A 23,058-nucleotide genomic window follows, 5' to 3' on the forward strand; every position below is an offset into this window, starting at 1 on the left:
GGGTTCAATTCCCGCTGGGGCCACCCATATGAAAAAGTATGCAAGCACTACTATTATTCTATTTGGAGAAAGGTGTCTGCCAAACAGCATACAGTATATAGGTATAAAGCAATAGAGGAAGAGGGAGATATGGAAATGCAGTGACTAGAGATTTGTAACCTGTTATTTATTCCTGGAACATCAGCAGTTGGAGCCGTACACATTCACTGTACACATACCCATTGCAAAGCTCCAATGTGCTTTGAATGGCAAAAAAAGTTCAAAGAACAAGGTGCTATTCACAGCCTTGTCTCTAGACTGTTGAAGCAAAGCACCCCAGGTTCAGTGCAATGTTATCCCTGGATAGGCAAGCCACAGTTGCAGAAGTCAGCCCACTTACTGTTGTGGCAAGAACCACATGCCTTTCCCGTCTTTACCCAGAAAGCATATGCTTCTGAGGGAAAGAAATGACATCATCTGGGGTTGGGAGGTCTCCCCCCCCCCACTCTATCGACACAGTTGTTTCAGACAGCGTTCGCTCCCAGGGCCGTTGTGTTAATTGAAACCAGCGCGTCGTTGTTGTTTCAGGTTTGCGACTCCTCTAGAGTGAGCTCTTCCAGGTTGTCGTCATGCCGTAATGCGCTGGGCGGCGAGTGTGTCATCTAGCCTTGGTGTGTGTGTGTGTGTGTGTGTGTGTGTGTGTGTGTGTGTGTGTGTGTGTGTGTGTGTGTGTGTGTGTGTGTGTGTGTGTGTGTGTGTGTGTGTGTAACCTGGTGGATGTGAAAGCTGGGTCTCAGCCAGCTGTCTGTGGTAGTGCATGCACAGCTGCTGTACCCCGGATTTCACTGCTCTATGGAAACAGCCGGTTAAGAGAAGAGTCATCACGACATCCACTCTTTGGAGCCATTGGACAGGGAGCCTATTATGGGACTTTGTAAGCAAGTGTTCTCATGAACTGCCAGTCCCTGTCAAGATGAGCATGTTGCAGGCACATGGCAAGTGTCCGATTTCATAGGAAAAAATGAAAAAATATAGTTATACTGTGCAGCTTTTTAACCGTCTTAGTCAGATTTAGAAGCTGTGAAATTGCACCTGTGAAATTGGCTGGATGTGCGCACACTAACTTGGTCAGACTTTAACCAGAAGGATCCAGTCTTTGGTGGTGAAGCAGACAATAGATGTATTGTCCGTAGCAATGAGAACTGGATGTTTCAAAGGGGACATAGTTCTGCCCTTTCAAGCATCCAGTGGAACCCAGTCATAAAGGCACAGAGTCTACGAAGGTCCAGAGCCAATGGAACACACATTTTGACTCAAGCTGTCCATAATGTTGAGGGAACAAAACAGATTCTTTTTCAATCAGTTTCACAGAATTTTCTTCATATGCCATGTGCTTCCCATACTCACCCGTGTCCTTTTGAGTTCCCATCCAATCCATTGAAGGCTTCATAGTCTCTGTTAAATGTAATTTTACGTCAAGGGGGGAAAAAATAGCATTGTGGCTGTAATATTTCACTTGACTCATATTTTTGTTCTGCTTCGATGGCTTTCATGACAGGGCCTTGAGAACGCTGCCTCAATCATTCGCTTTCCTCCACTAAAACCCAGGCTTTGTAGTGAGTTGTTATTTGCTGGATTTGGCATGATTCTTACTTGATTGATACTCCCTGGACTGTATTTTAAGTGACCATAACAAATTACTGTTGAGCAGTATTACTCGACATAAGCATATGCATTTGGTAATGCTATTATTCATGCACATTTTGTCAGAAGTCAAAAGGTTATTATTTATTACCCCGATTACAAAATGTGAGCAGGGAACTCAGGTGACCAATTTACGGTTGCTGCATTGACGTGGATTTACAGTGCCTTCAGAAAGTATTCACACCCCTTGACTTTTTCCGCATTTTGTCATGTTACAGCCTGAATTTAAAATGGATTAAATTGAGATTTTTGTCACTGGCCTACAGACAATACCCCATAATGTCAAAGTGGAATTGTGTTTTTTAGATATTTTTACAAAGTAATTAAAAATGAAAAGTTGAAATGTCTTGAGTCAATAAGCATTCAACCCCTTTGTTATGGTAAGCCTAAATAAGTTCAGGAGTAAAATTGTGCTTAACAAGTCACATAAGAAGTTGCATGGACTCACTCTGTGTGCACTAATAGTGTTTAACATGATTTTTTAATGACTACCTCATCTCTGTACCCCACACATACATTTATCTGTAAGGATCCTCAGTCGAGTAATGAATTTCGAATACAGATTCAACCAAAAAGACCAGAGTGGTTTTACAATGCCTGGCAAAGGGCACTTATTGGTAGACATTGAGTATCCCTTTGAGCATGGTGAAGTTAGTAATTACACTTTGGATGGTGTATCAATACACTCAGTCACTACAAAGATACAGGTGTCCTTCCTAACTCAGTTGCCAGAGAGGAAAGAAACCGCTCAGGGATTTCACCATGAGGCCAATGGTGACTTTAAAATACTTACAGAGTTTAATGGATGTGATAGGAGAAAACTGAGGATGGATTAACAACATTGTAGTTACTCAACAATACTAACCTAATTAACAGAGTGAAAAGAAGGAAACATGTACAGAATAAAACAAATATTTCAAAACATGCATCCTGTTTGCAACAAGCCACTAAAGTAATACTGCAAAAAATGTGGCAAACAATTAACTTTTTGTCCTGAATACAGGTTGTTATGTTTGGGGCAAATCCAATACAACACATTATTGAGTACCACTCCCCATATTTTCAAGAATAGCGGCGGCTGCATCATGTTATGAGTATGCTTGTAATCGTTAAGGACTGGGGAGTTTTTCATGATAAAAACTAAACGGAATGGAGCTATGCACAGGCAAAATCCTAGAGGAAAACCTGGTTCAGTCTGCTTTCCACCAGACAGTGGGCGATGAATTCACCTTTCACCAGGACAATAACCTAAAACACAAGGCCAAATCTACACTAGAATTGCTTACCAAGATGACAGTGAATGTTCCTGAGTTGCTAAGTTACAGTTTTGACTTAAATCTACTTGAAAATCTATGGCGAGACCTGAAAATGTTGTCTAGCAATGATCAACAACCAATATGACAGAGCTTGAAGAATATTTTCAATAATAATGTTGCACAATCCAGGTGTGGAAAGCTATAAAAGACTTAGGCAGAAAGTCTCAGCTGTAATCACTGACAAATATGCACCTACAAAGTATTGACTTACAGTACCAGTCTAAAGTTTGAACACACCTACTCATTCAAGGGTTTTTCTTTATTTGGATTATTTCAAGGCACACTTAACAAGCATGGCTACCACTATCAGGGATCAAGGTAGACCCAAATGCAGACTGTGTGTGAAGTAACAATGTTTATTGTAACAACAGGGGCAGGCAAACGACAGGTCAAGGCAGGCAGTGGTCGATAATCCAGAGTAGGAGCAAAGGTACAGGACGGCAGGCAGGCTCAGGGTCAGGGACAGGCAGAGGGGTCAGGCAGGCGGGCTCGGAGACAGGACAGACAAGGGTCAAAACCAGGAGGGCGAGAAAAGAGAAACTGGAAAGAGGAGCAGCTGAGACACAAAACGTTGGTAGGCTTGAACAAACAAGACGAACTGGCACAGACAGACAGAAAACACAGGTATAAATACCCAGGGGATAAGTGGGGAAGATGGGCGACACATGGAGGTGGGTGGAGACAAGCACAAGGGCAGGTGACACAGATCAGGGTGTGACAACCACAGCATTCTGCAGCGACATACCATTCCATCTTGTTGGCGCTTGGTGGGACTATCATTTGTTTTTCAACACACCTCCAGGCTGTGTAAGGGCTATTTGACCAAGAAGGAGATTGATGGAGTGCTGTATCAGATGACCTGACCTCCACAATCCCCCGACCTCAACCCAATTGAGATGGTTTGGGATGAGTTGGACCGCAGAGTGATGGAAAAGCAGCCAACAAGCGCTCAGCATATGTAGGAACTCATTCAAGACTGTTGGAAAAGCATGTGCAAAGAATGTGCAAAGCTGTCATCAAGGCAAAGGCTACTTTGAAGAATCTCAAATATGAAATATATTTTCATTTGTTTGGTTACTTTCTTGGTTACTAAATTATTCCATATGTGTTATTTCATAGTTTTGATGTCCTCACTATTATTCTACAATGTAGGAAATACTCAAAATCAAGAAAAACCCTGGAATGAGTACTGTAGATGTGTCCAAAATTTGGATTGGTACTGTATGTAAATGAGATATTTCTGTAATTCCTTTGAAATAGATTTGCAAACTATTCTAAAAACATGTTTTCACTTTGTCGTTACGGGGTATTGTGTGTAGATGGGTGAGAAAAAAAGTTATGTAACCCATTCTGAATTCAGGCTGTAACACAACAAAATGTGGAATAAGTCCAGGGGGTTTGAATACTTTCTGACGGCTCTGTATATAATGTTCCTTAGATCCACCGTTGGGAATGGACTGAGTATTTTCCTCCAGTGCATCATTATATTATCCACGACTCCCTACTCACCAACCAAAGGACACAAATCATCCCCATAGTGCAGAACAACCAAACAATTGTGCATCTGAGGAGACTAAGAATAGAGACAAATATTAGAATCATTCATCTCCAAATTTGTATTGTTTCATCTGGAAATCCAGGAGCACAACTATTTCAGGAGAGTCTAAGAACATATTGTGAACTATTCCAGACACCCCAAAACAACCTTCAAAAAGCCACATACCTCTCGCTTATAAACAAATAACCCACTGGGCACAGATGCCAATTAAACGTATATATGCCACATTGGTTCAATGTAATTTCATTGAAATTATGTGGAAACAACGTTGATTCAACCAGTGTGTGCCCAGTGGGAAGGCACTGACCTGGCTGACCTGCAATGTGTTGCCTGCTAAAGGGCAGCAGCCTGCGAGGCGAGGCATTGGCATGGCTCTGAAGTGTGTCTGTCTGTGTTATGCTCTGAGTGGCCGCAGACATGATTTATGGAGGATCAGCGGAACCAGCTGGAGAGGCCTGGTCGCGTCCCTGACTTCTGTGGGCAGGCCTGGAATGCATTTGTCCACAGAAGGAATGAGACCCAGGAAAACCCGCCACAGCCTTTGTTGTGACCAAAGGAGGGATTTGGATGATAAGTCCTTGAAAGAGAGGTCCACTTGCTTTTCCAGTATTGGCTTGAGAACATCTGGCCACTTTGCTTGGCTTAAGTTCTTCATGATCTACAGTGGAAACACTTGGTTTAAGGGGTTTTCTACTTACTTTGATGCTGTGTCTTCATTCCCACACCATTTGGAGACCAAAGAAATTGCAGAAGGAGTGCAATACTTTTTCATACTTTGCTATACTAAAACAAGCACGAAAATATCCTTCAAGGAACTCCACAGCAACTTGTATTGGAACTTTAAGTCAAACTTATTTTGAGTTGAAAAGCAAGCAGAGAGAGCAGTGCTCTGTGATTGTCTGCAGGCTACAGACACTTATCTGCGTTTTTGGTCAAATATTTGGACAGACTGAACCCCTCGGGACACGGGTTGCCTTTCTCAGAGGGAGCCCCTCTCCCAGACTCAACTCGGGTTACAGTGACCAGATTTCAGCCGTGGCTGGAGCTGCTCTCACAGGAACATGCCAACTGCTTTTGTTTTGATTCACGTCCTGCTAACTCAACCCTCCTAACCTCCCCCAACCCACCACTCCCATCCACAGACTGTAAGGCATTGAGATATCCCTGGGAAAGCACCCGTAATAGACCTCTCTCAGTGTAGTGTGGGGGTCTAGAGTCTAGACTAATATCTTAAGCTTTGTCTGTACGTGAGAGTCACAAATCATCATCACCACTCAGTGGTATGAGTCAGTGGCTTGAATTCCTGGTGCAACTAAATACCCCTCAGACTGGTAAAGTAGTGGCTAATTTAGTGATGTACCGTGGCAGACACTTGGCCATGTATGTTACAGAATGATGTTTGTATCGTAGGTTTAATTTAACATCAATCACTGGCTCAGGCAATAGAGTGATAGTCAGATTTAGCCTTTGTTTTTTTAGGTCATAATGCAGAATACATTGGCAACTTTGAATTGATTCAGTTGCTATTGACCCCATTTGAGTCGGAATGAATGTCTTTACGAAAGGTGCATTTCAGCCAAAGTCCCATAAGATTTGATCAAAGGTGCGTGTTTTTCGATGTTTGCTTAACCTTTGGAAATGTGTCTGCTAACATTTTTAGAAGTGGTCGAAATGCCTGGAATAATTGCATCCATATGGAGCCATGCAGGGCCTGCTCTCGTCACTGTGGAGCTGGCCTGTCAAAAGGAAGGGTCAGACACAGTCTGGCTAAGAGAGGGAGAGAAATACAGAATAGGGGTGGTGGTGTAATGGAGCAAGGTAAAGAGAGACTTAATATATGGCCCTGGTCCAAATCCCGATAGCGTAGGAATACATGATATGCAGGGTCTGCCTGCCAGTGTTGGGGTGGATGGGTGGGAGGCACCTTGACCCTTGAGTTCCTCTGAAGCGAGAGCTGAGTGGGTCACTGTGACTGTGACCTCAGGTTAATCCTCCCAGTGGGTTGTCACCAGTACCTCTTGGTTGTGAGGCTGAAGCTAATTGTCTTGTCTATTCAACAGGATTTAGTTCGGTCACAATGTCAAAATGTTAGGAAATCACTGCCTCTAGTCATGGGTATCACCTCCTGTCACACTCCAACTACAATGGACTGGGAAACAATTGCTTACTGTCTTTTAAGCACACAAGAAGAGTTGACTGTTCAATGACAGCTGATTATTTACGAATCAGTGACATCTGCTTGTTTTCTCTTGGCGTTATGGATTTGAATTAGAGGTCACGCAGACATAAACATTTTAATATTTACTCAGTCTGTGTACAGTAGGTAAGGACCATTGGACAATTGCCTCATTCTGATGGTCCTTTCACTACCTACATATTACACGGCAGGCAAGCAGTACTAAATGCCTCCAAGTGAATTCACTGCTCAGTGTGAGTGAATGTGTGCAGTATGTGTGCAGTATGTGTGCACGTTTTTTAAAACTTTGTGTGAGCATGAATTATACTGTGGCCTGTAGTATGTAGCTCCCTCTCTTCTCTTCTTCACTCTCTTTGTTTCTCTCTCTCCCGATCCCATCTTTTCCTCCTGTCTCTGCCTAAGTGGACCAGTAAGAGCTGAAGATGGGAGTCAGTTCAGTAATAACCAGACTGTTAATGTCTGTGTGCTGTAGGGTTCCCAGACAGCAGTCCATGTAAGCCAGCACACTGTTCTCACTGCTCGTTACGTCCACAGGCACAGACCGTCGGTAACAGCATCCCTACAGCCCCTGCACCCTACCGTACTATCCCAGCCTCCACTTACCGCTATTGTATTGACCGGCTCCATAAATTAAATAGCGGCTAAAATCCCACTGCGTTTGTTTAAATCACCACTTTACTAGGTTTGTGACACACCTAAGTCTCTCATGAGATTGTTTGGACGGCTGGGAAAAAGCCTGCTAACGAAGCTGGAGCCTGAGTCTCTGTCTGTGGTAATGACCACTGAGGAGGATATCCCCATTATAAAGCAATAAATCTGAGGCGGAACATCGTCGCTGGGTTTTGGAGATGGCCGGTGGCGAGTCTCCAGCGCTGCTAAAGCATACTGTAGCTCATCATCATCATCATCCTGCCAAAAGCGAGAGGCGTCCCTGAGCACTTACAGGACCGTGCAGTCATGGAGCCACTGATTTCTCCTCACTTAGCTTTATCGGAAAAGATAGTCGAAGGAAAACCATTTGGAAAGGGGTTTTTAGACAATGGAACACAAACTGTGACCAGGAATAAATGAGTTTTTATTGACAATTCTTGGGCAAGAAAAGTTTGAGCCGCAACACGCAGATGGTATGTACAGTTGAAGTGGGAAGTTTACACCTTAGCCAAATACATTTAAACTTAGTTTTTCACAATAGCTGACATTTAATCCTAGCAAACATTCCCTGTCTTAGGCCAGTTAGGATCACCACTTTGTCTTAAGAATGTAACATGTCAGAATAATAGTAGAGATAATGATTTATTTCAGCTTTTATTTCTTTCATCACATTCCCAGTGGGTCAGAAGTTTACCATACACTCAATTAGTATTTGGTAGGATTGCCTTTAAATTGTTTAACTTGGGTCAAACTTTTCATGTAGCCTTCCACAAGCTTCCCACAATGAGTTGGGGGAATTTTGGGCCATTCCTCCTGACAGAGCTGCTGTAACTGAGTTAGGTTTGTAGGCCTCCTTGCTCGCACATGCTTTTTCAGTTCTGCCCACATATTTTCTATAGGATTGAGGTCAGGGCTTTGTGTTGGCCACTCCAATACCTTGACTTTGTTGACCTTAAGCCATTTTGCCACAACCTTGGAAGTATGCTTGGGGTCATTGTCCATTTGGAACACCCATTTGCAACCAAGCTTTAACTTCCTGACTGATGTCTTTAGATGTTGCTTCAATATATCCACATCATTTTTTTCCTTCATGATGCCATCTATTTTGTGAAGTGCAACAGTCCCTCCTGCAGCAAGCACCCCCACAACATGATGCTGCCACCACCGTGCTTCACGGTTGGGATGGTGTTCTTCAACTTGCAAACCTCCCCCTTTTTCCTCCAAACATAACAATGGTCTTTATGGCCCTTTTTGTTTCATCAGACCAGATGACATTTCTCCAAAAAGTATGATCTTTGTCCCCATGTGCAGTTGCAAACCATAGTTTGGCTTTTTTATGGCGGTTTTGGAGCAGTGGCTTCTTCCTTGCTGAGCGGCCTTTCAGGTTATGTCGATATAGGACTTGTTTTACTGTGGATATAGATACCTTTGTACCTGTTTCATCTAGCATCTTCCCAAGGTCCTTTGCTGTTGTCCTGGGATTGATTCGCACTTTTCGCACCAAAGTACGTTAATCTCTAGGAGACAGAACGCGTCTCCTTCCTGAGCTGTATGATGGCTGCGTGGTCCCATGGTGTTAATACTTGCATACTATTGTTTGTACAGATGAACGTGGTACCTTCAGGCATTTGGAAATTGCTCCCAAGGATGAACTAGACTTGTGGAGGTCTACAATTATTTTTCTGAGGTCTTGGCTGATTTCTTTTGATTTTCCCATGATGTCAAGCAAAGAGGCACTGAGTTTGAAGGTCGGCCTTGAAATACATCCACAGATACACCTCCAATTGACTCAAATGATGTCAATTAGCCTATCAGAAGCTTCTAAAGCCATGACATCATTTTCTGGAATTTTCCAAGCTGTTTAATGGCACAGTCAACTTAGTGTATGTAAACTTCTGACCCACTTGAATTGTGATACAGTGAATTACAAGTGAAATAACCTGTCTATAAACAATTGTTGGAAAATGACTTGTGTCATGCACAGAGTAGATGTCCTAATCAACTTGCAAAAACTACCGTTTGTGAACAAGAAATTTGTGGAGTGGTTGAAAAACGAGTTTTAATGACTCCAACCTAAGCGTATGTAAACTTCTGACTTCAACTGTAGGTTCCATTTGATAGTAGAGAAAGAAATTGAGTGCCTGTGACGATTGTTAGTCTTCGACAGCCAAACGGTAGTGACTTTAGGTACCTTGAGCTTATGTACAGAAATTCCCTAGAAGTCAGCATTAAAGACAGATAGGCATAGGTCTCCTTCTCCCCCTTCCAGACCAATTTCTACTGGTATGGTCAATCAATCAAGCTTCCACCCTCTCCTTGTCTTGCTCTTCTCCTTTCTCACTCCCTCTCCCCTCTCTAATTTTGTTCTCAAGGCTCAAGGCCTTGGTCAAAGGGCCTCTCAGAACTAGTGACCTTCTGTGTTCGGTTGATCTAAGAAAATATTTTGGTGAGACGCTTGCTTGAAAGGATGTTCCATGGAGAGTTGGTCAGCTCCAGCCCCCAAGCAGCCCCTGGCAGGCCACTTCCTCCTCTGCTCCATAGGAGACCAACACGGACATCTGACGGCAGCAGATCCCATCTTTACCAATTAAGGGCAAAATCCTCCTCGAAACATTTCGGTTAGGGCAAATATATCCGCCCCACTGCGTCAAGACGAAGCCTGCGTGTTTCAGTGACTTCAAACATGGGATGGAAATGCAGTACCCCGGGCCATGTCTTGACATTCCCTCTCATCGCAAGACATTAGTGATGTGCTCCCCTACTGTGAACACTCTAATGGGAAATGTTGTCAGCCTTCCAAAGAGGGGGATGTGCCTGTCCCTTTAACTCTGTTTAACTCTGATCACAGACAAGCCTATGTGCTGCTGAAATGTAAGAGCATTAAACTAATCTCCAATCAAGAGATTATCACCACTTTAAACCACAATGACTGTAAGCAGTAGTCCTTCTGAGATACACAGATCATCAACTCTTTCTGTTCTTTTAGTTGCCGATGGGGTTTTGATGGAGTTCTTGGGGTGTGTTGTAGAGAGAACCAGGCAGTGTTTATGTAAGGTCCAGATGAGCTCTTCCATCCCCTCTGATTGTGAGACTGGAGAGGAATCACAACGCTGGGGGACTCTGGAGCCTGGTTCTCATTTCCCCTTCCACCTCGGTCCCTCCTACTTCCCTCGTCCTTCGACACGGCCTTTCTGATGCCTATCTCTGGCTGAGCAATGTCCGGGGATATTTTGTAGTCCATATCTAAAACAATAATGGGGTAGTAGTTAAAGAGCTCAACTGGGGCTGTGCCAGGACCTCCCCAGTGCTCCTCGTGACCCCATCTCTACCATCCATCCATCCCTGGTGCTGCGTTGTGAACACTGGCGTTCCAATTTATTTCACCTGTGTTTTATGTTTTTGGGAAAAAGTGATCATCGAAATTTGGGAAATGCCCTATAGCTATTCTTATGTGGAAGCTCAAGCAGTCAACATGTTTGATTAAATTTCAAGGTGAACAAGGGTTTTTCCCTCATGGTAACTGGAAGTGATAACTCTGTCATGAAACCCAGATCTACATATGTTGAGTCCCCATTGTTTTTTTTTCAGGTCAATGTGTTTAATGGTTTTGGCAAACAGACTTCCCAAGACTGGGTCGTGTAGGGTTGCATTGGGTCACGTCGACCCATATATTTCTCTGTAGTTCAGCCACATGTACAGCCACATAAATGTGAGCGTGTGAGTTACAATGTAGAGACGTGTCTGGTAAGAAGTGGTTTGAGTGGATATGTGTTTGTAGTTCATTAACGCACCCCAGATGTAACAGGGTTAACTCACACAACCTTGCACCTTTGCTTGGAAATCTGCCATGTAAACTCTGTTTCTGTTTGTCCTCAGGTGAACTGATTATAATGCAGATTATTTGTTTTTCCATAACTTGTTTCATATCACACAGCATGCATGGCTAATTTAACATCTGAGAACATTCTCCACCATTCACATGAATTCCACATATTGCTGTCGCCTTGCGACTTACTGATTGATAAGAGTATGGAAACAGATGCTAGCTCTACCTACTGTAAGGAAAAACATACATTAGTTTACTCTTATTATCGCACGACAGAGATACGGTTCATATGCGCAAACAGTGGTTTGATTGTGAGAACCAAGTTTGTATTTTTCTTAAAGAGGAAGTTCCCAAGCTGGACAGACCCATATCACTTCGTAGCAAGCAATAACTACAACCTTAGACTGGAAAAGATACATTGTCCCATTAAGCTCCCGTCAGTTGTTCATCCAACTGCCAATAAATATCAGCTTTGGTAAGTGATAATCAAAACGGAATGGCATGACACATTGCACCAAGGAACATGAGAACCAGACAGACAGACGGATAGACTGTGGAGCGCAGTGGATTGCAGAGCAGGAAATGGGAGAAGACAGCTGAATGGGACAGGTGGACACGCTGTGGCCCCACAGGCCGTAAGAGAGGGATCCGGCTCACTTCCCTAGAGGTTAAGGGTTAGGGTTCAGGTTCAGAGTGGGACATAGACTCACACTATTCCAGAACTGAAAAAGCGTGTGCGAGCAAGGAGGCCTACAAACCTGACTCCGTTGCACCAGCTCTGTCACGAAAAATGAGCCAAAATTCACCCAACTTATTGTGGGAAGCTTGTGGAAGGCTACGCAAAACGTTTGACCCGAGTTAAACAATTTAAAGGCAATACTACCAAATACTAATTGAGTGTATGTGAACTTCTGACCCACTAGGAATGTGATGAAATAAATAAAACCTCAAATAAATCATTCTGTCTACTATTATTCTGACATTTCACATTCTTAAAACAAAGTGGTGATCCTAACTGGCCTAAGACAGGGAATTTTTACTAGGATTAAATGTTATTTGGCTAAGGTGTATGTAAACTTCCGACTTCAACTGTATATAAAGGGGTAAGGTGACTAGCCATCAGGATATATGATAAACAGAGTAGCAGCAGCGAATATGATGATTGTATTGTGAATGGGTGTGTGTGCGCGTAGAGTCAATATACTGTAAGTGTATGTGCATATTGTGTGTGTGGGTAAATTATGGAGTGTTTGTGTGTGTGTTGGAGTGTCAGTGTGCGTGAGTATGTAGGACCCTGTGAGTGTGCATAGAGATTTTTATAAAATACAGGAGTCAACTCAGATAGTCTGCGTAGCCATTTTATTAGCTATTTAGTTAGCCATTTAGCAGTCTTATGGCTTGGGTATAGAAGCTGTTCAAGAACCTGTTGGTGTCAGACTTGATACACCGGTACTGCTTGCTGTGCGGAAGCCGAGAGAACAGTCTATGGCTTGGTGGCTCTGAGTCTTTCACCATGCTCCGGGCCTTCTTTTCACACCGCCTGGATGGCCAGGTCCTGAATGTCTAGGAGCTCAGCCCCAGTGATGTACTGGGCTGTCTACACCACCCTCTGAAGCTCCATTTTCAGTCCCAGAGTCCTATGCTTGGTGACGAGCTTGGAGGGGACTATGGTGTTGAACGCTGAGCTGTAGTCATTGTCGTCAATGAACAGCATTCTCACATAAGTATTCCTCTTATCTAGGTGGGTGAGGGCAGTGTGGAGTGCAATTGAGATTGCGTCGTCTATGGATCTGTTGGGACAGTATGCAAATTGGAGTTAGTCTGGGATCATGGAGTTGATGTGTTTGGGGGTACGGTTAGTCCCACTTTGAGTTATGAAGAGGATAGTGTTCAATGCAGACAATCTTTGGCCAACCTGTTTTCCCATAAATTCCTGCAGACTCATTGTGATAGCGGCACGATCAAATCCTTTCCCTGGTGTTATTTGCTTGGGCTTGTAGCATGGGAAACAGGAGAACACTGATAATTTTGTTTGGATGATAAAGACATAAGAGGAGCAGCTGCACACAGTAGGAAGTTGCAGTATCCTGATGTGGAGAGCTATGAGAAAACAAGCAGGACACAATGACTTATTATGGCTTGACTTCAAGTTCCATCTTCCATCAAAGCATCATGGCTGGGGACAGTGGACGTGGAGTGTAGAATGACTACTAAAAGTATCCCCTGACAAAGTTTTACTTTAGCATATGTATCCTCCACTAGGGTTCGGATATCTTTTGTGCAACGCTTGCCCAAACTGAAAGCCCATTTTTCCACAGCTCTTTACTCAAATCACTTTGACTCCTTGAGTTACCTTGAGTTAGTATGTTGGGGAATTGACAGGCCACCAGGAAGTGTGCCTAAACTTGCCACACTGTGACCTCCCGTAAATCTGCCAGAACTAAGGAGACTGAGAAGACACAGCCAGGCCCAACTCTGACTGACCGCTGAGGGAGGGGTGGGGGCTGGCCACTTCTACTGGGGAGCTCCATTTAGCATTCAGCCACATGCCAGCTGATTGCAGAGCTCTAAGTAAGCCAGCAGTTTAATCAAGCCTCATTCCTCAAACTCAAGTAATACTGTAATTCCAGAATCTGCCATCATTTTGACATGTCCTTTATAAGCAACTGTTTGGAATGGGATACTTCGCAAAACAGCTGGCGTACCCATCTGTCGAGTAACTAAACACAGTTCATACTTCACAGTGACCTTTCTATGTCTATGAGTGAAAAAGATGTATACCTACACACTGAACAAGGCTGCAAAGCCAAAACGTCTGTGTACGCTGTCCCTGATGCAGTGAAAATAATACAACAATTTCATCATAGGTACACTTCAACTATGACAGAGAAAATGAGAAAACAAAATCAAGAAAATCACATTGTAGGATTTTTAATAAATTTCTTTGCAAATTATGGTGGAAAATAAGTATTTGGTCACCTACAAACATGATTTCTGGCTCTCACAGACCTGTAACTTCTTCTTTAAGAGGCTCATCTGTCCTCCACTATTTACCTGTATTAATGGCACCTGTTTGAACTTGTTATCAGTATAAAAGACACCTGTCCACAACCTCAAACAGTCACACTCCAAACTCCACTATGGCCAAGACCAAAGAGCTGTCAAAGGACACCAGAAACAAAATTGTAGACCTGCACCAGGCTGGGAAGACTGAATCTGCAATAGGTAAGCAGCTTGGTTTGAAGAAATCAACTGTGGGAGCAATTATTAGGAAATGGAAGACATACAAGACCACTGATAATCTCCCTCGATCTGGGGCCTCCACGCAAGATCTCACCCCGTGGTGTCAAAATGATCACAAGAACGGTGAGCAGAAATCCCAGAACCACACGGGGGGACCTAGTGGATGACCTGCAGAGAGCTGGGACCAAAGTAACAAAGCCTACCATCAGTAACACACTACGCTGCCAGGGACTCAAATCCTGCAGTGCCAGACGTGTCCCCCTGCTTAAGCCAGTACATGTCCAGGCCCGTCTGAAGTTTGCTAGAGAGCATTTGGATGATCCAGAAGAAGATTGGGAGAATGTCATATGGTCAGATGAAACCAAAATCTAAATTTTTGGTAAAAACTCAACTCGTCATGTTTGGAGGACAAAGAATGCTGAGTTGCATCCAAAGAACACCATACCTTCTGTGAAGCATGGGGTGGAAACATCATGCTTTGGGGCTGTTTTTCTGCAAAGGGACCAGGACGACTGATCCATGTAAAGGAAAGAATGAATGAGGCCATGTATCGTGAGATTTTGAGTGAAAACCTCCTTCCATCAGCAAGGGCATTGAAGATGAAACGTGGCTGGGACTTTCATCATGACAATGATCCCCAACACACCGCCCGGGTAACGAAGGAGTGGCTTCGTAAGAAGCATTTCAAGGTCCTGGAGTGGCCTAGCCAGTCTCCAGATCTCAACCCCATAGAAAATCTTTGGAGGGAGTTGAAAGTCCGTGTTGCCCAGCAACAGCCCCAAAACATCACTGCTCTAGAGGAGATCTGAATGGAGGAATGGGCCCAAATACCAGCAACAGTGTGTGAAAACCTTGTGAAGACTTACAGAAAACGTTTGACCTCTGTCATTGCCAACAAAGGGTATATAACAAAGTATTGAGATAAACTTTTGTTATTGACCAAATACTTATTTTCCACCATAATTTGCAAATAAATTCATTAAAAATCCTACAATGTGATTTTCTGGAATTTTTTTCTCTCATTTTGTCTGTCATAGTTGAAGTGTACCTACGATGAAAATTACAGGCCTCTCTTATCTTTTTAAGTGGGAGAACTTGCACAATTGCTGGCTGACTAAATACTTTTTTGCCCCACTGTATCTGAATTCACAGATTTTATGCACCAACCAAACTTCTGGGAGAGCTCGATGGTCCCCTTTTGATGTCTATAGGCCTACAGAAGAGACTGCTAGTTTCATTTAGGAGCTTTAAAAAAATCCTTGATGGCTACATGGCTCCCTGTTTTAATCAGATAGCACAATCAGCCTTGTCAACAGTCCATCCATCTTACTCTTAAACACAAAGCACTCTGAAAGATATCTGTGAGTACGTACGTATGTACATTATAGTGCGCGAGTTGTAAAGCTTAAAAGGGCCGTTAAGTGAGAGCATATGACCCCTGTTACTGTACAGTACCAGAAGGTCTGAATTACACAAGGCATGGAATCATTCATTCCTTTGAGCATTTAACATTTCACATAGTTTTGAGTGTTCGAGCTGAGAAATGTGTCAAACGCTCCTCAGCAGGGAGGTCTCCCCCTCACGTTGATAAAGTCTGCCAGATCCACCCAGCTCCGTTTACATCTCTGAGTCTGACTCAGTCAGATGATACCACCACTTTATTCTAAATGGTGGCGCATAACGCAGTAATAAAGTAGATGAGGTACAAGGAATGGTATCCGCAAGGTCTCTAAGTGCCTTATATTATATGGCGATAGCCCATCTCATCAGGCACAACAGCCATTGAAACAAGAAAACTTTGTTAGAATAGTTCATGTCAATGGAATCACTAACAATGTAGGTTGTGTTAGTTTTAAAACAGACAACGGATCTGCAAGTTTGTGAGGGATTGTTTAGAATTCGTCTTGTTGTTGTGGCTTGGGTTAGTTGGATTGGGGCTAGACATCGCATAGGGGACGAGAAGAGGGAATGTCCTCCATTTGGTCTTTTATGACAATTTCACCACTAAGTAGTGGCTTGTGCTTTGTTTTGAGCTGTGTTTGTGTGATCAAGTCTATTTTGTTTATGGGTACAGTCAGACAGCTAGAGACCACCTCAGAGAGTGGTCTGTCAAATCTGCCCCAGGGAGACCTAGTCTAACAATCTCATTCTGCAAGGGGGGGGGTATACAATGGTCTGGATGAGGATTAGCTTGCAGCTGGACTCATGCAGTATAAATATTGTGCTTTACACACTGTACATACTGTAAAATAGGCATAGGAAGAGGTTGTAGACCCATTTGTTTTGTCTGGGAGATGTGCTATTATTAGCCCAGCTCTGTCGCTGAGGGAGACTGGTGTTTTTATGCCCTGAGATGCAAAGCCACATTTCCAGAAACATCTTCCTCCACAACTATGTGTCGATGGGTGTGTTCCGTGAGTGTGGTGAGATTGTTTATGTGTATCTGTTTTGCGTGCAGTTTATTGCAATGAACTTTTCCCCCGTGAATATGCTTCATAACTCATCTGTTCCTCTATTCAAGTCGATGTGTGTGTGTGTTTGGGCATATGTGCGAAGCGTGCATGCGTATGGTGTGTACATTTCAAAACCTCAACTGTCCTTATCATCTGCTTACTGCCTCTCGTGAACCAGTGGAGTAGCTGCCAAAAATGTCCAATGGGTCCTCCACCCCATCTCTCCATCTGGGAAAGTATTCACATCTCTGGGTCTGCATACTTCATTGTCTTCAGGGGGTGTCTCTCTCTCTCTCTCTCGCTCCCTTTTACTGCCGACTGAAGAGAACATCTGTATTTTCCACCTCCTCTCCCCTGTCCAGTGGTCTGAAGGTAGACCTTTACCCAGTGGTACACTACACCGCAGGATAAGCACGCCTGGGTTTAGACCAGACAGCAGTCTGTGCCAGGATGTCGGACTCTGGGCTTCATCCTTTGAAATGTGACCCGTATAGACTTACCTGAGCCTCAGATCCATGGAGCAGAGAAAGCACCGTCAAGGTCAACAGTTCATAAATTCACATCTCTTACTGTGGAAGAGGAAGAAAGGAGGAGACGTTGACTGTACACCGTACAGTATCTGTAACAAAGTAAGACAAAATAAATACAGCAAGAGGTAAATCCATCACAGAACTATGTATCATAATGGCTTTAAAAGACAAGATGGATCAACCCTAATAGCTACACCGCATGAGATGAAAAATACTAGCAGGTGTGGAAGATAAGTTATCTGTCTACAAGGCTGTTTATGATCGGTATCTTCCTCTTATAGATGTAGGGATAGACATTGTACAGTCACCCCCCTATTACACACTGGGCCAAATCCTAACTTGAGATGTGCAGGCATCCTTTTTGTGTAATCATGCAATGATGGCAATGATAGTCTTGAGCGAACTGACAAAATACTAGCGTTTCGGCTCGATATCGAGGCTCCATCCTGCTGGACATGATCTGTTTAACATGATGCCAAATGAGGCAGCAATTACAGCCTATAACTCTTCAAGTTTGTTCCTGTGTTGAGGAGCCAGTTTCTTCACTTCTGCCCATCCTGCACGTCCACCCTTGACCTCTGTGAGGCAGCAGGAGGCTCTGGGGTTCAGGTCAATATGTGGCTGGGAGTTTCTCCTCAGGGGTAAGTGAAAATAGGTCTTTATGAGGTTAGACAGGCCACACTCTGGCTGTTAGTTTAGCGGCTCATCTATCTTTCACTCTCGAGCCCCAAAATGTCAACTTTCTTTTGTGCTGAAACGGCATCTCCTGTCCTGTCTCCTTTTAAAAAGAACTGTTCTTTTTTAGAGACCAAATCTTTATTCATCTGGTCATTTTCTGGTGTGTTTGTGTTTGTGTGTGTGGGGGGGGGAGGCACAATCCACAAACTCATATAATTTCATTATTTGCTCGCAAAAAAAATCAACAAAAAAAAGAGAGCCTCCACCCCCAACCTCCCATCCCATTCCCCCAACCTCCCATCCCATTCCCCCAACCTCCCATCCCATTCCCCCAACCCCACCCATCCAACATGTCTCCATCCATCCACCCCCCCACACCACCACTATATACTGTATATTTTATTTGTATGTTTGGGCTTAATAGATTTTGGGCTTTAGCTGAGATTATTCTTTACAAAGTCAAGTGTATTTGTCCAGAGCCAACATATTATTTGCAACAGTGCAGCCTGCCAGCAGCAATGGTCTCTGATTTATTGAGATTCAAGGAGCTATCATCGTTAAGTAACATAGTAGATGCAAAGCATTGAATATTTACATTCATGCATTTCAAAATGAATTTTGTAACTTTGTCCCAGAAGAATTTAACTACAGGTCACTCCCACGTCAGATCAGTTGTTTCGGGAGCCCAGATCATGTATTTATAAATACCCTCATTGGATGGTTCGTTAGTTGTGTTCCCAAGGGACTCCATAGGCCTGCATAGCTGACCTAAGTTGTAAATATAGAAAAAAGTTGTCAAATTTTGGAATGTTCTCAAATTGTCCATGATATCGACAAGGATACGAATTCCACATTTGGACCATTGAGGGGATGCAAAAGGCCACCCTACAGATCACAAGGCATTAGTGTGAAATATTGGAATATGGGCAAGCCATTTTGATTCCCAGTTTCATTGTTTTAACATTTTGCACCAAATAGAGATTGTGTGAGCAATAATAGGAACAAAGCGTAGAAAGACCACCTCTTCCAGGTCAATAGGAGACAACATATATCTCTCTAAACTCAGCCAGGGTGCGGAAAAATCATGTCTTAACCAATTTAACACGGGATGAAATGCTAGTGCCAGGAAATACAATTTAAAGTTAGGTATGGATTTCTCCTCCTCTCTCTTGTAAATGTGTTCATTTTATGCGGGATCGCTTACCTTTCCATATACATTTTGAAACCGCACTATGGATGTTATCCCAATAACCAGAAGGGGGAGACAATGGAAACATTGAACTACTAAAATTCAGCCATGGCAATATATTCATTTTCACAATAGATATTATTCCTGTTAAAGTAACTTATTTCAATTGACTGATTTCCTTATCAAATTAAATCAAATTTTATGAGTCACATGTGACGAATACAACAGGTGTGGACCTTACAGTGAAATGCTTACTTACGAGCCACTAACCGACATTGCAGTTTCAAAAAATATGGATAAGAATAAGAGATTAAAGTAACAAGTAATTAAAGAGGAGCAGTAAAAAAAATAACAATATATACAGGGGGGTGCCGGTACAGAGTCAATGCGCGGGGGGGGGGGGCACCGGTTAGTTGAGGCAGTATGTACATGTAGGGAGAGTTAATTAAAGTGACTATGCATAGATGACAACAGAGAGTGGCAGTGGTGTGGAGCGGAAAGGAACTGTAACTCAGTCAAATCTTTGAAATTGTTGCAAGTTGTTTATATTTTTTCTCTCTCTCATACATATATACAGTGACAAGAAAAATATGTGAACCCTTTGGAATTATCTGGATTTCTGCATAAATTGGTCATAAAATTAGATCTGATCTTCATCTTGGTCACAACAATAGACAAACATAGTGTGCTTAAACTAACACACAAATTCTTGTATTTTTCTTGTCTATATTGAAAACATCATTTAAACATTCACAGTGCATGTTGGAAAAAGTCTGTGAACCCCTAGGCTAATGACTTCTCCAAAAGCAAATTGGAGTCAGGAGTCAGCTAACCTGGAGTACAATCATTGAGACGAGATTGGAGATGTTGGTTAGAGCTGCCCTCCCCTATAAAAAAAACACTTACAACATATGAGTTTGCTATTCACAAGAAGCATTGCCTGATGTGAACCATGCATCAAACAATGAGATCTCAGAAGACCCAAGATTAAGAATGATTGACTTGTATGAAGCTGGAAAGGGTTACAAAAGTATCTATAAAAGCCTTGATGTTCATCAGTCCATGGTAAGACAAATTGTCTATAAATGGAGAAAGTTCAGCGCTGTTGCTACTCTCCCTAGAAGTGGCCGTCCGGCAAAGATGACTGCAATAGCACAGTGCAGAACGCTCAATGAGGTTAAGAAGAATCCTTTCAGCTAAAGACGTACAAAAATCTCTGGAAGTCTATGATACGTAAAACACTAAACAAGAATGGTGTTCATGGGAGGACACCACGGAAGAAGCCACTGCTGTCCAAAAAAACATTGCTGCACGTCTCAAGATCGCAAAAGCGCATCTGGATGTTCCACATCGCTACTGGCAAAATATTCTGTGGACAAATGAAACTAAAGTTGAGTTGTTTGGAAGGAACACACAACACTATGTGTGGAGAAAAAAAGGCACAGCACAACAACATTAAAACCTCATCCTAACTGTAAAGTATGGTGGAGGGAGCATCATGGTTTGGGGCTGCTTTGCTGTCTCAGGGCCTGGGCAGCTTGCTATCATCGATGGAAAAATGAATTCCCAAGTTTATCAAGACATTTTGCAGGAGAATGTAAGGCTATCTGTCCGCCAATTGAAGCTCAACAGAAGTTGGACAACGACCCAAAACACAGAAGTAAATCAACAACAGTATGGCTTCAACAGAAGAATATACGCCTTTTGGAGTGGCCCAGTCAGAGTCCTGACCTCTATCCGTTTTGAGATGCTGTGGCATGACCTCAAGAAAGTGGTTCACACCAGACATCCCAAGAATATTGCTGAACTGAAAAGAGGAATGGTCCAAAATTCCTCCTGACTGTTGTGCAGGTCTGATCCGCAACTACAGAAAACGTTTGGTTGAGTTTATTGCTGCCAAAAGAGGGCCAACCAGTTATTAAATCCAAGGGTTCACGTACTTTCCCACCCTGCTCTGTGAACGTTTACACGGTGTGTTCAATAAAGACATGAAAATGTAAAATTGTTTGTGTGTTATTAGTTTAAGCAGACCATGTTTGTCTATTGCTGTGACTTAGATGAAGATCAAATTTTATGAACAATTTTTGTAGAAGTCCAGGTAATTCCAAAGGGTTCATATACTTTTTCTTGCCACTGTATATGTGTATATATATATATATATATATATATATATATATATATATATATATATATATATATATATATATATAAAATCCAGTACACTCAAATATCTAGCATTACTTGTGTGTCTTTATATGTTGATGTGTGGTGCAGAGCTGTCAGTGTGCTCACAACAGAGTCACAGGCTTACAGAGGTGCCGTGCCTCTCATGCCAAGTGTTAACGGTGGTGTTCGTTAAAATGGCCGACTCTTGTCATCACCTAGTTAAATAAAGTTTCAAATAAAACACTTAAAATAAAAATCACAAGGCGGCAACATCGCGTCCCTGCTATGTGTAGTGTCATCCAGGCCTGTATTTATCATACTACAGGTTTTACACCAGCCTGTAATTCAGCTAGCTGCTGGGGCTACTTGTCCTTCAGTCATCAGGAGAGCCACGCGAATTTAATCTTTTCTCGGCAGCACGTTTCCATTTCACCTTGAGTCAATTATGTTTTATGGGTAAGCCTGTTGAAAAGGAATAAAAGGACTTTGGAATAGATTTTGAGCTATATTTGAAGATGATCCTTGAGTTTTCAGTAGACATGCAACAAGAGACTTTCAAAGTTATGGACTCAACTTTGTCTTATCACTCCTCTTCACTGCATGGAAACCATTCTGTATCCAGCTGCGGCAGACCTTGATGCCCTTCCACAGTCATTGGAACCCTTACCCTAACCCTTACCATTACCCTAACCCTAACCCTAACCCTAACCCCTAACCCTAACCCTAACCCTTACCATTACCCCTAACCCTAACCCTTACCATTACCCTAACCCTAACCCCTAACCCTAACCCTTACCCTAACCCCTAACCCCTAACCCTTACCCTAAACCCTAACACCAACCCTAACCCCTTACCCTAACCCATAAACCCTTACCCTTACCCTAACCCTAACCCCTAACCCTTACCCTAACCCCTAACCTAACCCCTAAACTCTAACACCAACCCTAACCCCTAACCCTTACCCTAACCCCTAAACCCTAACCCCAACCCTAACCCTAACCACGCCACAGAAAGCCACAGCACATTTTTGTGACCATAAAAGGTTGTCTTATGTTATTGCAGTACCTTTGCCAGGACAAACATCACCATTCTGTCTGTACTGGCCTCCTGGCAGTCATTATATAGCAATATGAATGTGTGTGGGGGGAAAAGCTGCAAATGTGCTTTCAGTGCCTGATTGTGCATCAACGCAACAGGCAGCTTGAGTGCGTGAATTAGTCATGTTACTGTTCAAGATCACTCAGGCTGATGGGGGAACCTGCCAAGGCCACCACAGAACTCCACCACACACACACACACACACACACACACACACACACACACACACACACACACACACACACACACACACACACACACACACACACACACACACACACACACACACACACACACATGCTGTGCAGATGGCCTGAATCTCTTGAATCAACCTCTTTATTTTGGTATCTCATCAGACTAAAGACCCCAGTGCAGAGTTTGTCATGATTGACAGTGGAGACAATGGATAATCATCATCACCCTCCTTTGTCTTCTTGTCTTCTTGCCATGCGTATTCAGTGGCCTGGGAA

The 23,058-nt window shown here is 43.0% G+C and overlaps 1 protein-coding gene across 1 annotated transcript in view; it reads left to right on the forward strand.

The window, feature by feature from the left end:
- LOC135548653 (collagen alpha-1(XXVI) chain-like) overlaps positions 1-23,058 on the forward strand; it is a 47,351-nt gene that overhangs the window by 4,991 nt on the left and 19,302 nt on the right. The window lies entirely within an intron of this gene.

This window comes from Oncorhynchus masou, chromosome 11 (assembly GCF_036934945.1).
Source record: "Oncorhynchus masou masou isolate Uvic2021 chromosome 11, UVic_Omas_1.1, whole genome shotgun sequence".
NCBI classification, from domain to species: domain Eukaryota; kingdom Metazoa; phylum Chordata; class Actinopteri; order Salmoniformes; family Salmonidae; genus Oncorhynchus; species Oncorhynchus masou.